We start from the raw sequence: 15,662 nt of genomic DNA, 5'->3' as shown, positions 1-15,662 counted from the left end.
ACATGGCTGTTTGTTTGAGCCCAAGAAGACTGTTAAACCTGGAGAAAAAAAATATTTTAGCACCTTTTGACTTTTCATGGGCATTCCTAAACTGTATTAGCACTTTTGAACTATATGTTAGCACCCTTTAACATCCTTAAACAGTCCATTAGCATCACTAAGATAAGCATGCTAAGAATCTCATACTATATATGATTGGTCAGATAATTAGCACTGTGAAGGATCCCAGGTGAAGTAGTACTTTCAAAACATGGCTCTGTTTGTTTGAACCATAGAGGACTGTTAAACTTGGAGAGAAATGTAATTTAGCACCTTTAAACTGTATATTAGCATGGCCAAATGATCTGTTAGCACCCTTGAAATGTCTGTTAGCACCATTTAATATTTCATTACCATTCCTAAACTGTTAGCCTGTATGTTAGCAACCTTAAACTGTCCATTATCATTCACAAAATTGCTAACAATCGCATACTATATCGCAATATGCTAAAAACACTTTGAAAACACCTAAACAACTCACAATAAGCAACTTGGTGGGAAGCAAATTTTTTTAAAATCAGAAAAGAGTCTTTGATTTATCATTGAGTTCATGTCTGTTTGAAATTATGGTGAAACCTCTTAATTTGACCACAGCAGGTCCCTACGGGGCTTCTGGTTTCCATTAGCTAATGAATTCAGTAATACACTTCACACACTAATGGAAGCAGAGGCTTTTCCAGCACGATGAGCAACTACCTTGATCATGAGCATATGTGGGTGTTATGTGTGTATTTGTGTGCACATATGTATATGTGCATTTGGAGAGTTCTTGTGTTTACATACGTATTTCTGAGTGTGTGTGTTACCTGGACAAGCCTGAAGATTGCAGTCCTGATATTCTACTGGAGATCCTCGGCAGGCGGTGGGAACGCTTTTGCTCTCTGCGCTGGTGCAGGTGCGTTTTCGAGTGCGGTAGCCTTTGGCACACTCCTGAGTGCAAGCTGACCACATCTCCCATGATGACCAGCCGGAGCCTGTCAGTCGTACACCAGGCGTCTTGAGAAGCTCCTCAACGAGAGCTGTAAAACATATATTGCCGGTCATAAGTTTGCCAGTTTTGGTCAGTATTTTTCTTTAACATTGAATGTTTTCCCAGCATACTGACACTGTTATGATGATACAGAATCTACCTGACTAATATAAATATGTCAATTGTTAGTTATCTTCACAGTTATTGTTCTTGGTGTGTCATTTTTTTTGAGAACAATGCAGGGATAATGTATTTTTGTAGGTCAAAACCAGTAGAAGAGCATTTAAACATTTCTGGTTTTATCGTCCAGAAGTCAATAAAATGTTTGACTATGGGTTAAAAATCCTGGAATAATGTTAGTGGTTAACCTAATGTCAAGATGTTTTTAGATTTATCCTACAACAAGAAACACCTGCAATGACATCTTGTGATATTTCTTAAGATTTTACTTGTCTTGAAATAGATGGCTAACAAGTACCTAAATGGGACTACAGAAGTTGTTGGGAACACTAAAAGTCATCACACCGAACCAGAAATTACTCAACTCACTAGTCCGCTTTACAGCCTCATTGTGTTTATAACTGAATAGCTTATAATGAACTATTCTAACGCAAATGTTTAGGGAAAATGCTTTGAAAATAAAGACTGAAACAGTTTTTGTTAGCATAATGGCCTTCCATGGTAGGCTATAGTTTGTTTATAGCTTATGGTAAGCTTTTTATTTCTGGCAATTGCATTTAAACTTCAGAATTGTTGTATTCATTCGTGAAGATTATTATGATGAACAAAATGTAAAAAAGCATAAACTTTTCATTGCTTACAAAGCTTATATTCTGCAAGAATTCAAAAATCCAATGGGTTTTTGTCGAGGGAGCCAGGGTGATGCTGACTTCCGGGTTGGACTGATAAAGAAGTCATCACTGCAGCACTCTCTGAGTGTGTTATTTTAAGGAGTGGCCTTTTTCTGTGTAATTCAAGGTTACTAAAAAACCTACCAATGTCATGCTGTGTTTTACAGCATCTTTGACAAACACATTCTGGTCACAGCATCCTGCACAAGGTGAATTCTGACACTCCCTTGCCTCTAATGCATTCCATGTGCACTTCAAGTGTTTGACCTCTCCCGAGTTCAGACGGCAAGATACATTTAATCAATGTGGCGCCCGACATGCGCAAAGTGGGCAAGAGCTGAACTGTGACCCTGAACTGTCATCGAGCCAGTGGTACCGCCTAACTCAGTCAGATCTGTTCATTGTGTGGGTGTACTGTGCATTAGAAAAAAGGATCTAAACACTCACAGTCTGTTTCGCAGGTAACCGTCCCATCATTGGGGCAGAAGCGTGTCTCCACTTTCCGCTTGCCCAGTTGAAGCTCATGAGGGTCAGCCAGCTGTGCCCGGCAGATGTAGCGTACTCTTTGCTCCTGCCGTGCCCCTCCCTGCGTTATGTTCACTGGGACCCAAGGGGTCCATGGGGTGTTTCGCCGCACCTCCGGACAGGACTCCAGATTGCATGCCTGGTACTCCTGCAATGAGGAAGATTGACAAAGAGATGACATCATCCAGTTGCTCATTCCTCATGCACAGGCGACATTACTTCAGCTCTTAAAATACACGTGAAGCTCATTCTTGTGCCATCACTGTGAACAGTTAATAAAATTTAATGGCTCCTTGCTAGACACCCAAGGGAGTGTTATAGTTCTTTGCAAGGAACGTTAATTTGAGTCCTAATTAAGTCGATTAAATTTGAATTAATTGCAGCTCTTAAGAGAGTTGGAGAGCAAAGAAATCTGTCTGATTTAAAATGCAAGAACAAAAGAGCATTTTAAGAAACTGAATGCTATTTTGATTTGTCTTGATCTTTTGTTGTATAGAAAGAGGCATTACAGCATATGACCGCACATTATGCCATTACATGTTTTGGTGTGATGTGATTTGTTAATAAAATAAAATAAATCATAGAATCATTCAGTGTATAATACCTTCCTGGAGTTCAGTTTACTGTCCTTGTAAACATCTACTTAGTCCGTTTACTCTTGTAATCCAAAATGTATTTTTGTCCTGTGTAAATTCACGTCAGTTTTTATATGGCTGCCCTAGTGAAAAATAAACATACTAAAATGTGTTTTAAATATATTTATTTAAAGCTAAGTATACTACCAATAAAACATTTATGATGCCTGTAAATAACTACAAGGCCATTGGCAGATCGTGTGGACGATCAGCTTAATGTAAGTGACAGTCTCAGAACTGCATAAATCTTCAAAATGAAACAGCGTGCTGCGTTTTAGATATGTCTAGTCCACTCAGTCTCTCCTGAATCACAAATGAGCTCCACTTTTACAGTACATCACACATATCTTTCTGGGAAGAGAGCTGCTTGGTTATCACAGTCGAGCAGGAGGCTTCAAGGCTAAAGCGTGTGTGTAAGTGTGTGTGTACTTCAGGTGTACATACCAGCGCACATCCTGGACAGCTATTTCCATTCTCACAGTTCCTGGAGCGAGAGTGCACCCCTCCTCCACACTCTGAGCTGCACTTGGACCAGGGCGACCATGATGACCAGAAGATGGGCTGAGGGCACGACACCTTCTCATTGCAGAATCTGGTGAGCAGAAAACTGTGTTTTACCCGTATCATAAGTTTAAGTCTGGCCTGCTCCATGTTGATAAAACTCAAGAGAAATGTTTAAAGGGGTCATATTATCAGAAAAATTGCCACAGGTTTGGCAACATTGCAATTGGTTATGAGAAACTTGTGAAGTTAGCATTTGATGATATTGACATCCAACGTACACTACAGGCATCATATATAACAGCTTCAGTAGAGGGGAAGATTATCAAATTATAATGCTTTTAAATTTAACTTGCACTTAAAAGGAACTTAATAGCATTATGTTTTAATTAACATTTTGGATTAATATTTATTTTTATATTTTCTGTTTTACACTGAAAATATAAACAAGATAATATATTTATACAGATATTAAATAGTTTTGGTAAAACTTTACTTAAATCTTTTATGTATAATGCATTATAAAAGTCTTAATGCATCAATTATGCCTTATAATGCACCTTATAATGTATTGTACAATATCTTGAATAATTGAAACCATCGTTAATACATTATAACATATCATTTTTCTTTATGCTTTTAAAATTTGCTTATAATTATTTACCCCAAAATATAATGTATTACAACCCATATTATCAATAATTATAATGCATTATACCCTTTTATAACCTTTTATAATGCACTGTGCATAAAGGCTTTAAGTGATTTTTTAATATATCTTTTATTTCAAGTAACGTACAATTTATTTATTCTAAACAAAAACAACGTAAATTTTTTTATTATTAAGGTTTTCATTTTACATTTCTGTTTTAGTTAACTATATAACGCTGACTTATAAGCAGACAGCAAACACAAAAAAATGTCTTGCATAAATGTAAATAAATGAATCTATAAATAATAAATTCTAAATTCTTCTTGCATAAATCTATTCATCACACAGAATTATCATACGGCTTCAGAAAACTTGGAATAAATTCATATGGCTTACTTTTATAGTGTTTTTGTGCTTGGTCAGCCCGTGGTATTATGAACTTTTATTAAGAATATAGTTTGGAGCAACTGAGAAAATAATGTCAGACTTTTCATTTTGGAGCGAACTATTCCTCTAAGGCACAAGAGCAAATAAAAGCACATTTAATTATAAGGATCACTGAGTAAAAATGGTAATATAAATCTAAATAATGGTCCATTTTAAAAAACATGTATGATATGACCGCTTTTAAAAGAAACCGACTAAGAAAGATTAATCTTTCCAATGCAAAAGTGAGTCAAATATAATTTGAGGCTCCTTAATTACATTACCTAATCTTTATTGAATAACTGATGAATATCTAAATATAATTATGATATGTTTCAGGTCTTGGTTTTTACATTTAAATGTGCAAGAAATAGAAACTCTCTTCTTACCTCTGTTCTCTGCTTTGCCCCACACACACTCGGCCGCCATGCCTGGGTGAAGGGTTGTTACAGGATCGCTGGCGGACTTCAAACCCAATCTCACAGCTTGTGCTGCACTGGCCCCAGGACGACCAGGGTGTCCAACCTCCATTCCTGCAGAAAAAGGAAAGAAGGAAAAAACTGTGAGCATCAGTGAACCTTGGCAAGAAGTGATGGGTACAAGCCCATTTTCTCATTTGGGATATAGAAATACTTTTTTCTCTTTTTTTTTCTCGGCAGCACTGCTGCATTTGATAAGGCTAATATGACGTGATGGAAGAGAAAAAGGACAGGTTCGGTAAGGAATTTTGATTGGGAAACATTATCAATTTGCTAAAGTGCTCGCTTCCTGCAGCACATCTCGTGTGATGAGAGAACTGCCTCTTCTGGTAAAAACACAATTCAGTTTCAGCACCTTAGATGCAGGATGGCAGCAAATGTGGGGCGGAAAAAACAAATCGTAGAAACACTGTAACTGAATTTGAATCACTTGCCTTGAACAGTTGGACACCTCAATGGTGGGACCCTCGCAGTTTTTACCTCCACAGCGAGCGGGTGGACTGTCGCAAGCCCGTGATCGGCAAAGACACGTGCTGGTGCCTTCGCCGTCATCGTGGCTACAGGGTTGCCATGGAGCCCAGAGCCCGTATGCGCCATCTGTGGTTTGGTTCCTCAGCTGGAATAAATGAGAAAAAAACGTGTGAATTTGAAGGTTGGGTGCATGCAGAATCTCAGTCCTAGAAATAATGACCACAAAGCAGCTGCCTCAAGTGATGTTATCAATCATGCGGCATAGCACCTTTCACGCAACACAGATTTCAAAGCTGCAGTGGGAGACTGTCTGAGCGCTATGGAGACGGCGGACATGTGTCGAAACATCAGTCGTGCATGAGGCAGTGAGTGAGGTGGTCTCTCTAAACGGCTGGTCCTTACCGGACAGGCAGTGATGTTCTGGAACCACTGGCTCATGTTAGAGCTGTCCTCTATGGTGGTGCAACGGCGCTGCTTTCGGTCCCAGCCACAGTAAGGGTCTCTAGCATCCAAACACATCCTAAGATAGAAATACAATAAAAAAAATAGTCCGGAAAAAGAGAAAGGGAGAGAGAGAGAGAAAAGAAATATACATGGGCTTAGTGCATGAATAATATTGGTACACTGTAGTCAATATTAATTTCATATTAATCTCATTTATTTATAAGTGCATGTCTTATTATGTGATTAAATCCAAAGACATACAATTATTTTTGCAATCTTTAATCATACTGTAAAAATATTTTAAAATGTTTATTCTAAAAGCATGTATTTAATCAAAAGTGACAGTAGAGACATTTATAATGTTAAAAAGATTTCCATTTGTTTTTAAATTTCTATTTATCATAGAATCATGATGAAAATGCATCAGATTTCACAAAAATTATTAAGCAGCACAACTGTTTTCAAACTTGGTAATAATAAGAAATATTTCTTGAACACCAAATCAGTATATATATATATATATATATATATATATATATATATATATATAAACTTTTCTTCTGACATCACTCAATCCATGAAGGCTACTAGATAATGTCAAATAGCTATGCATTGTTTTGGCAAAACTTATTTTGGGAAACACCCACTTTTCACGATCCAGTAAATTCTCTGAAAATACCTGGTTAAACTCAAGTTGAACATCTTTCTGCATTCTTAAATAGGTAGTGAAAGAAAAACGGGTTGCAAACAGCCATTCACATTGACTTTTAAACTGAAGAGACATCCAACATCTGCTTCCCTTGCCCAACATCGTAGATTAAAAAGCTTGCACATTAACTGACAGCAGCCCTAGGCGCTACAGTTCCCTGATACAAATCTAAACCACGCCTGGGAGAATTTCCTATCCTTTTTACAGAACTCTTGCTAAGCAACACCTCGAAACTGATTCAATATTTGTTAGCTGCTAAAAAAAGAGAGGCCTAATAAGGTGTAATTAAATCTAAACCCACTAATGAAGTCAAGCCATGAGAGCCATTTCAAGGGCCCAGGAATTTGGGGCGGTGTGTTAGTAAAGCACCAGCAGCCTCACAACCTTCCCTTTAGCTTGAAAGGCTTGCTTTTGGCACAAGTGTATCAGTTTGTTTGCGCTGGCCCTCTGGCATTCCAGCCTCAAGGTTGAGGAAACACACAGAGTGTTGATACAGTGCAGACTGCCAAGAAGCGAGCTAAACCACTCCAATGCTTCAACTCTGTCAGGAACATCAAGGCAAAAGGAGCACATCATCCTTCAAAAATTAAATTTACATAGATTCTGGACGACCCTCTTGTTAAATGCCAAAAAAGTGAATGTTCTGTCATCATGTGTGCAGTGTTGTTTAAGTTCTATATGATTTCTCTTTTTCAGTGGAACTAGGCTTGTCATAACACCAAACAATCCATTTAAGCAGATACCAGTGAGATTTCATTACCAGTGATTTTTAATACCAATTTCACGAACACACACACACATACGTTTGTTTTCGTGAAAAGTGGGGATATCCTATAGGCATAATGGTTTATATATTGTACAAACTGTATATTCTATGGCCCGACACCAACCCTACACCTAACCCTAACATTTTTACTTTCTCAAAAAAACTAATTCTGTATGATTTATAAGCGTTTTGAAAAATGGGGACATGGGTTATGTCCTCATAAGTCACCCTCTCCTTGTAATACCTGTGTCATACCCATGTCATTATACAAAGTTGTGTCCTGATATGTCACAAAAACACACACGCACACACACACACACACACACACACACACACACACACACAAAACTAATAAAAAATATAATGCTTTATTTCAAAAGGTGAAATGTTATTATTAACAAATAGAGCATGGCAGTCGTTAGGCAATTTAAAAAAAAATACTAAAATGACTATTCAGTCTCCCCTCACCCCCACCCCCATAAAATGTTATGATTAGCTCCATAAACTGCACACAAATTCGTTATCACCTCAGTTCCCTTTAAATTTCATGTGAAAACGGACTTCGATCGGCTCCTCCCAGTCTTTCAATGTGTTCTTCAATCTGCAGAACGCGGCGGCACAGAGCGAGAAACAGAGGACAAGGTGTGTGTTTATCATTAGATTGTTATAATATCTGCATATGTGTAGTTCTGTTCTTTATATTTATGTCATAAATACAGTTTACAAAATATCATAGGGGAGCAATCGGTTCCTCATCTACTGTAGCCTAAGTTTGCACTGCGTTCACCCCTCATCACACCACAGCTGTTTCCTCCAGCCAAAATGAAGCACATAGGAATGCATACTTCATAAAACGAGCATGTTGCTTTTTTATTTGAAAATGTAACTCTCAATGTAATACATATTCTAGTGCATGTGGCAAAGAGGTCTGCATACTTGAGCTAAGGAAAGAGGGTTGTACTAGAAATGTTATATACTATACAAGTATTTTATATATTACACCAGTACTTAATTTTTCCTGTCATAACAGCACTTAAGGTTGAATTAGCACATTCATGTTTGTTGAGTTCCAGGTTGTTTACCAAAGTAAACAAGCATTTTCAATTAATTATCTATAGGAGCTCAACTTCAGGCTCATGTGGGGGATGTGGGACTGACAGTAGAGCGGAACAAGCAGTGAGCATCAAAACATTTAGAAATGCTCAACTTTATGCAAAACTGCTTAAGTCATCCGGATTCAGTCCAAAGACTTTTCAGAAATGGGTGCATGCAGTGTGAATTCTGCATCCTGTCAATATGAGTATATACAAATATGCACCAATTGCATCAGACTTGAGGTGCGTGAAACAGGCCTGATTATCATCTTCTCGTTAGTCTCTGAATATAACAGGAGCTATAATGAAACAGGAATAAACAACAGTAAATTAGCTGAAGCACCCATAGCGTTATTCAGTTAGTGCACAATTGAAGACATAAATGACCCGAGCCAATTAAAAGAATGTGAGGATGGAGAGTAAAACCTCATGCACATCTAAGGCTCAATTACCCCGCATTACAGAGGGCAGAAACACAAGCCCTCAGGGCGCTGACCTGTGAGAAATACCCATTTAAACAAAAACTTTCGCAGTGATTTCATTAATTACATTGGAAAGATCCACTCCCGCGGACCAAAGTGAAAGCCAGCCGTCCATGTAATCTCTTAAGACTATGAAAATGTGCCGGCATGGAAGGAATGCTGATTTGACATTCCGGTTGCCGGTTTTACTGATGAGCTCAGGAGACATGTACACGGCCCTGGGGCACTGCCAGGACTCGGCTGCTCTCAGGACTGTGCCAGCTGACCTAGTGAAGAAAAAACCTCAATTAATGGCTTCCTAAAGGTGTTCTTTTTTTTCTCCCGAGTTCTGCAACTTATACTCGATAAGGAGAGATTTTCACAGAATGACCACCGTCTCCGAAGGAAAAGAACAAGCACAGCAGAAAAACTGCCGTCTAGCCTTGCAACCTGTCACACAGCTCACCTTTTTTTAAAAATAGACTGCTAGAAAAAAATAAGTTAGTGCACTTGAGGGCCAGTTCAAAGAATTGCACCTTAATCCAAGGTTCCTGTGCATGGAAGAAGTGCTAAAACAAAAGCAACACGAACTGCCATGAATCACACTGCTGTATAATTTAACATGGTTTCCTTACAGCGCACCGCTTCAGGAGCAAAGCCAGAAGACATTGCTTGTAAAATTTTAAATAGCGCAAAAAATAAAGTAACGCATAAAACAATGTGGCAAGACAATGGACAGAAGACGATCAATCTTTCTTCCTCCTTGTTGGTTTAATAGACGTTTTAAAGTCATTGGGAGGGCTGTAAAAAATACTGTCTATTTTATAGGCCTTTAAAAAAGATGAACAAAGGCAAATAGTTATTGCCATCCTTTTAATAGCAATTCATGACCTTTTCGTTGTAAACAAGGGCCGAGGTTTTATTTTTTGTGGATGCACTGTGCTCAGAATCAATAAAACCAGCTTCAGGTTTACTAGTTTTGTCACACACACATTTTTTTTTGTTTATAAAAAACTATGTTTATCAAATAAATTCTGCATGTTAGATACAGTACTATTAATGCATTCCAGTGAAATGGTATAGAACATTTAAAAAAAAAAATACAAATAAATTCCATATGACCCAACGTTTTTTTAGGAAGCTGCCAGAACCAAACAGGTCCCATAAATTTCAGCTTGAGAGATTTCCACACACAGCAATCACTGACAGCTTAGTGCAGACAGAGATAAGATGGTCAGATGCTTTAATGGCTTCATCTTAGGAGAAGAAAAGATGCTATTTGTCAGAAGTTCAGGACAGCAGGGTTTGAGACATATTGCCTGTCTTAATCAAGAATGGGAGAAAGCGCATGAGAAAAATGGCTTCAATTTTGGGTCTCTGCCAGTGGAGAGTCAGTTAAAAGCCAGTGGTAATAAATGCTCTCACCTTCTGATTACTTTCTTTCCCTGCTTTTCCTCTCTCTGCAGCTCCTCTAGTTGCTCAAGTGCTGGGCAGTGTGCTCAAACAAGCTGCGAGCTCTCAAACCTGGTGTTTTTTAGCACCCTGTTGACAAGCTGGCGGCAACAGGAGCTGTAAATTGTTTTGGGTCAGATGGGGCCTCTGAAATGAGAATTTCTTACAAGGCTTAGCCACAGGTAAAGCAGAAAATGCCTTCAGGAAATATATTTATCACCACATGAGCATGGAATTTGATGATGCTCCCATAGCAAGGCACAGTAAATTTGTGATTGGGAAAAATTTCTGATTGGGGAAAAAAACATTTCGAAGTTGGAAACCGCATGAAAACTTCTTCAACAATTAAATGTAGTAAGTTACATCTATATATATTTCTCACTTTTACAGCCTGCTGCACTTTCTTAGTTCTGATTTTTAAAATGGTGAAATTATATAAAGGTTAATTAATGTAATGATAAAATATTTTGCTGTCATAAACACAAGCACATATGGAACATTTTTGGCATTGTGAGGGTTGCCATGGAAACAAAGAATTTGAGGATGTGCTCAGAGTAGAATCTCAGGTTTTCAGCTGGTAATTGCGCTAATTTTAACACATCATGAATGCAGCATTACCGCAGAGACAATTGTGCTGGTGCAACCTACGGTTAAGCATACAATAGGGATGGATCACATTTCTTCACAATTCTTCCCTCCCTGCGAAGATCAAATCAAACCAATACTTATCCTTAAATCCTGAGATCTAAGACTGTTATTAGATTAGTTTCACAATGCGTCTTTGACTTGTGCGTTATTAAATATTCCTGTTTATTAGCATGTGTTGTTATATTGGTTTATATACACTACCATTCAAAAGATCGGGGTCAGTAAGTTTTAAAAATATTTCTGAAAATCTCATATTTACCAAGGTTGCATTCATTCCTGTGCATTCATTCATTAATATTGTGAAACATTATTGCAACTTAAAATAACTCTTTTCTATTTGTATATATTTAAAAAAAAAAAACGTATTCCCATTCCTAAATGCATTTTATGTGTCCTTGCTTAAAAAGGTTAATTAAACAAAAAACTTTTGATTGGTACTGTGAATGAAAACTATTAAATATTTTCAGATTAATAACATTTCACTTGTGTTCATTTACTGAAAAAACATGCCTTCATTATGTTTAACTGGATTTTTACTGTTTTAGTTTTTACATTAAACAATTTAAATGTACTTAAACAGTCCTGATTATAAAAATGACCCTTTTTTAAAGTAGCTTCATAGCTTATTCAAAAAATACTTTTTAAAAACCATTAAATACAGTAACAAGGCTTAAAAATAGTCAGAAATAAACATTAAGGTCCAGCTCTACACCCCACCATCCATAAAGCAAGAGAGGTCTAAAAACTGCAACATGTAGTGACTGCTACAGCAAAAATCCCACATAAAAGGATGTCATCATCCAAAATTACATCCTAAATAGTGTCCAAGTATCTCTGTAGACATGGGAACATGGGTTTGCCACATCAGAAGAAGCAGGAAAGGAAAGCTGTAAAAACATATTTGTGGTTTTCTAAGTAAAGCTTGTGGTTTAGGTTGTTTGCTGTATGCTCTGTTTGCTACAGATGTTTGTAACCTCAAACCCACAATCTTAACAGCGCTCCAAGACTTCTCATCATCTACACATCATCACAACTGTCAGCTAACTGCGCTGCTGTCTCTGATTAGGCTGCTGAATGTAAAATACTTCACCAATAACAGAACTAAGTCAGGGAAGATGCCATCAATTAATTTGATGAAAATTAAGCTGTAAGAAGCTGTCATGATCGCAGGTCATGTTGTATTTTCCAAAGTTCTTTGTTCCTTGAAAAACCTTTAGAAGACTGTGTGTTGTTGGCTGAATCAGGGACAAGTGAACCCAAAGACAGACTATTTATTCTTACCTCCCAAAGACCAATTAGTCAAGCAGTCGTTTTTTAGTCAAGTGCCGTTTTCACATCCTTACTTTAAGGTCCATTGCCACATATGTGTAAATGGTGAATATCAGGAGTACCTTTATCCCACCCACACCACCAATGCTCAGCGTTTAGTCGTCACTGGAAGTCTCGCTATGAACTCAGCCCATCAGCTTCCACATTGGTTTCGTCCTTGATTAGGAATTGCATTCTTTAAGATTATCGATCTGGTCCAGCCGGTTGGTCCCTTTAGATCCCATCAAACAATCAGCTGGCTGATCAGAGTAAATTAGTTTTGCAAATCAGGGGCGAGAGTCTAAGGCCCACAAACATGAGCAGAAGAGAGAGTTTCGAGGAATCAAGCTTAATTATTGCACTGCTTTCAAGCCAGAGCCACCAACAGTGTTGATTAATTCATTAATAAACACTTCTCCAAAGGCAAGACCAGCAAGGCTTCGGGAGCATTCTCTTTGTTTCTTTTCATCTGTAAAGGAAAATAGCGGCACAAGGGCAGCAACTGTGAACATAAGCTGAATGATTTTAGAGTAATTATACACCGAGCCATTATATTTTGAAAGCCTGCTATTCTTGCTATTCTGTTTTGTTTGCATTGATTTGATTTGTTTCCTTGCAACAAGGGCAACCCAGAATTTGTCTCTCACATCACCGATGCAATCTTACATGCCTTATTTGCATTTGACCTACAGTAACTTTCTTTAGATTGCTTTGGTCCAAAAACATCTTGCTAAACAACATTGTGCTAAAATAAGGGGTGTCAATATAAAACCTTGAAAAAAGGGGAAAAAAAAGTACCATAAAATCATCAGATTTACATTTGGAGTATAAGGCATTGTTAGACAAATTGTTGCCACTACTTGACAGATATCAGAGAATCATTGTGACATGTTTCTGTGACAGTTCTAGGCTCTGAAAAAGCTAAAAGAAAAATCTCTTTCTTCTGAGGAACACAAAATAAGAAATTACGAAGACTGGGTTGCTTATTACAAAAAAAGACATTTTGTGCTCCATGAAAGAAAGAAATAATGGCCAAAGGTTTATTTTTTCATGAACAACTATTGCATCAAATGTTGGTATGGTATATTTACTATAAACATTTATATATATATATATATATATATATATATATATAGCAACATTGTGCTGTTACATGCTAATATATTTAATACAATTTTAAATAAATATAAATAATTGCCTATTCTATGCTAATTGTGTTGGGTTGTTTTTGAAATACACTTTAAATATATCATTGATATACAATCGCTATATTGCCCAACAAACATGTGCTCTGTATTAAAACATCACGGCATTGTAAACACAAGTATGACTTTGTAAATACACTTTAAGTCAATGTGTTTTGTGAAAAGCGTTATACAAATAAATATGGTTTGACATCCAACACTCCATAATATAATCAACAGTCTCTAGAAGCAGCTATCCCCCTTATCCTCCATAACATGATTATTCGTTTCAGTCAAAGCTCAAAAAGAGAAAGCTGACTGGTACAGGAGGAAATGAATAAAAACCTCTTGACTCTTGAGCGCAGCTCATATGCAGTCATCTCACACCACTATGAAGTTTCATATAAGTGTACAGCATTAATGAAATGTCAAAGCTGCGATGCTGTATTGTGTTTGAAGGTGAATGTGCTCAGGATGTGGCAGAAATCAAAAGGAAATTAGGGATTAAGGATTAAGGACTCTCTTTTCTGGCCTGCCCTTGGAACCCAACGTGATTGTTCCTCCCTGCTGGGTTTCAAATAGAGCTAGCAAAGTTCGCTTCCGCTCCATCTCTCACATCTCACCTACACCTTGCTTAGTATTCAACACCCTCAGCCTTCACCACATAGCCTGTGTTTCTGTGCATGAGAGAGAGCGTGCACACATATTGAGAAGTGAAATCAAAGTGCTGACTAATCACCAGCTTGCAGTCAAATTTGCCCTCACAGAAAACCATTCACTCAAGAAGGCACCCTTCCTCTTTGCTTTGAACCTTCCTAGCTTCCTTTACCTCTCCTTTATTCATCCAAACCCACACTCGATCTTTCACCTTCATGCACGGCATGCAGAGAGAGAGCGGACAGAGCGCTCTATGTGCTCCTCTGGCAAATTGAGCCTGACTGTTGTCCCCACCCTGCATTTGGAGTGGGAAGTTGATGGAAAGCCTTGATAGAATACACACGGGCTGTCAAACGGCGCTCCTCTTACTGCTTCAGTCACCCGTGAGGGGGAATTTCTTTTCCAATGACAGATCAAGGGTATAATTCCACAGAGGTGGGTAACAAGAGCTTTTACCTGTGTGAAAGGAGCCATTCATGTAAATCAACCTGGGTCTGCTGTCACCCAACACCTTCAGTCTAATGAGAAAGCATTTATTGTCCCTGAAATCTAAAAGGCCCAAAATGCATGCATCAAGTTGTTTAAATACTACGAAAGGGTCATAATGGTTGACTAGAAGCTGGCTGGTTTATCCTGGTATATAGACACACATTTTAATATTCATATTATTAAGAATATCAAAATAAGTAAATATTTATTGATATTAATAATTATTTAATTTAATCATTTAAATTTAAATCAAATTAAATGTTCTTTGCTAAATACTCTCATACTTCATACTTGCTTGGTCAAATACATTTATTTAAATGCATTCAGACCTATGTATTTGGGCAATGTGTTTCACCATGAGCGTAGTGTCTTCAAGATCAATCTGCAATCTGTTCCATTCTGTCGCTGTTTAGCTGTTTTTGAACCTAAGAGCACACTTTATGTCAGCTTCACCCTAAGAATTTATTTAATCAGGTCATCAATGAGTCTAAAACCAGAATAAATATTCAAATCATCGTTAAGGCTAAATAATCTGACAAATCAGCAACCAGTCCATTTTGAAAATAGGTAGTTTCACACTTCCTGCATATGTAATATATGTTGCCTGATTATTTTAGATGAATGAATGATGACATAAATGAAGTCTTTGATTGTAAAAGGGGTCACTAACTGAGAAATCAAAATTACCTTGATCTTTTGGAATCTAAAAGGTCATTGTACTATAAAAACAACTTACTTTCTCGTAAGTTTAAAAACAGCTCATATTGAAGCTAGTCTGCAAAAACAACAAGTTCTGAAATGTTCCACTTTATGATGTAATAGTGTGGCTAAACGCCACCTCCGCAGAAAAAGATTCCACAGCACTGCCTGCTAAGCCCCGCCCACTGATTCACGCATGTAG

The 15,662-nt window shown here is 37.5% G+C and overlaps 1 pseudogene; it reads right to left on the bottom strand.

Moving 5' to 3' along the window:
- Positions 1-15,662, bottom strand: part of LOC113069074 (semaphorin-5B-like) — a 60,414-nt pseudogene that overhangs the window by 14,288 nt on the left and 30,464 nt on the right.

The sequence above is a fragment of the Carassius auratus genome, unplaced genomic scaffold (genome assembly GCF_003368295.1).
Source record: "Carassius auratus strain Wakin unplaced genomic scaffold, ASM336829v1 scaf_tig00000750, whole genome shotgun sequence".
Taxonomy (NCBI): domain Eukaryota; kingdom Metazoa; phylum Chordata; class Actinopteri; order Cypriniformes; family Cyprinidae; genus Carassius; species Carassius auratus.
This window is presented reverse-complemented; position numbering and strand designations above follow the sequence as displayed.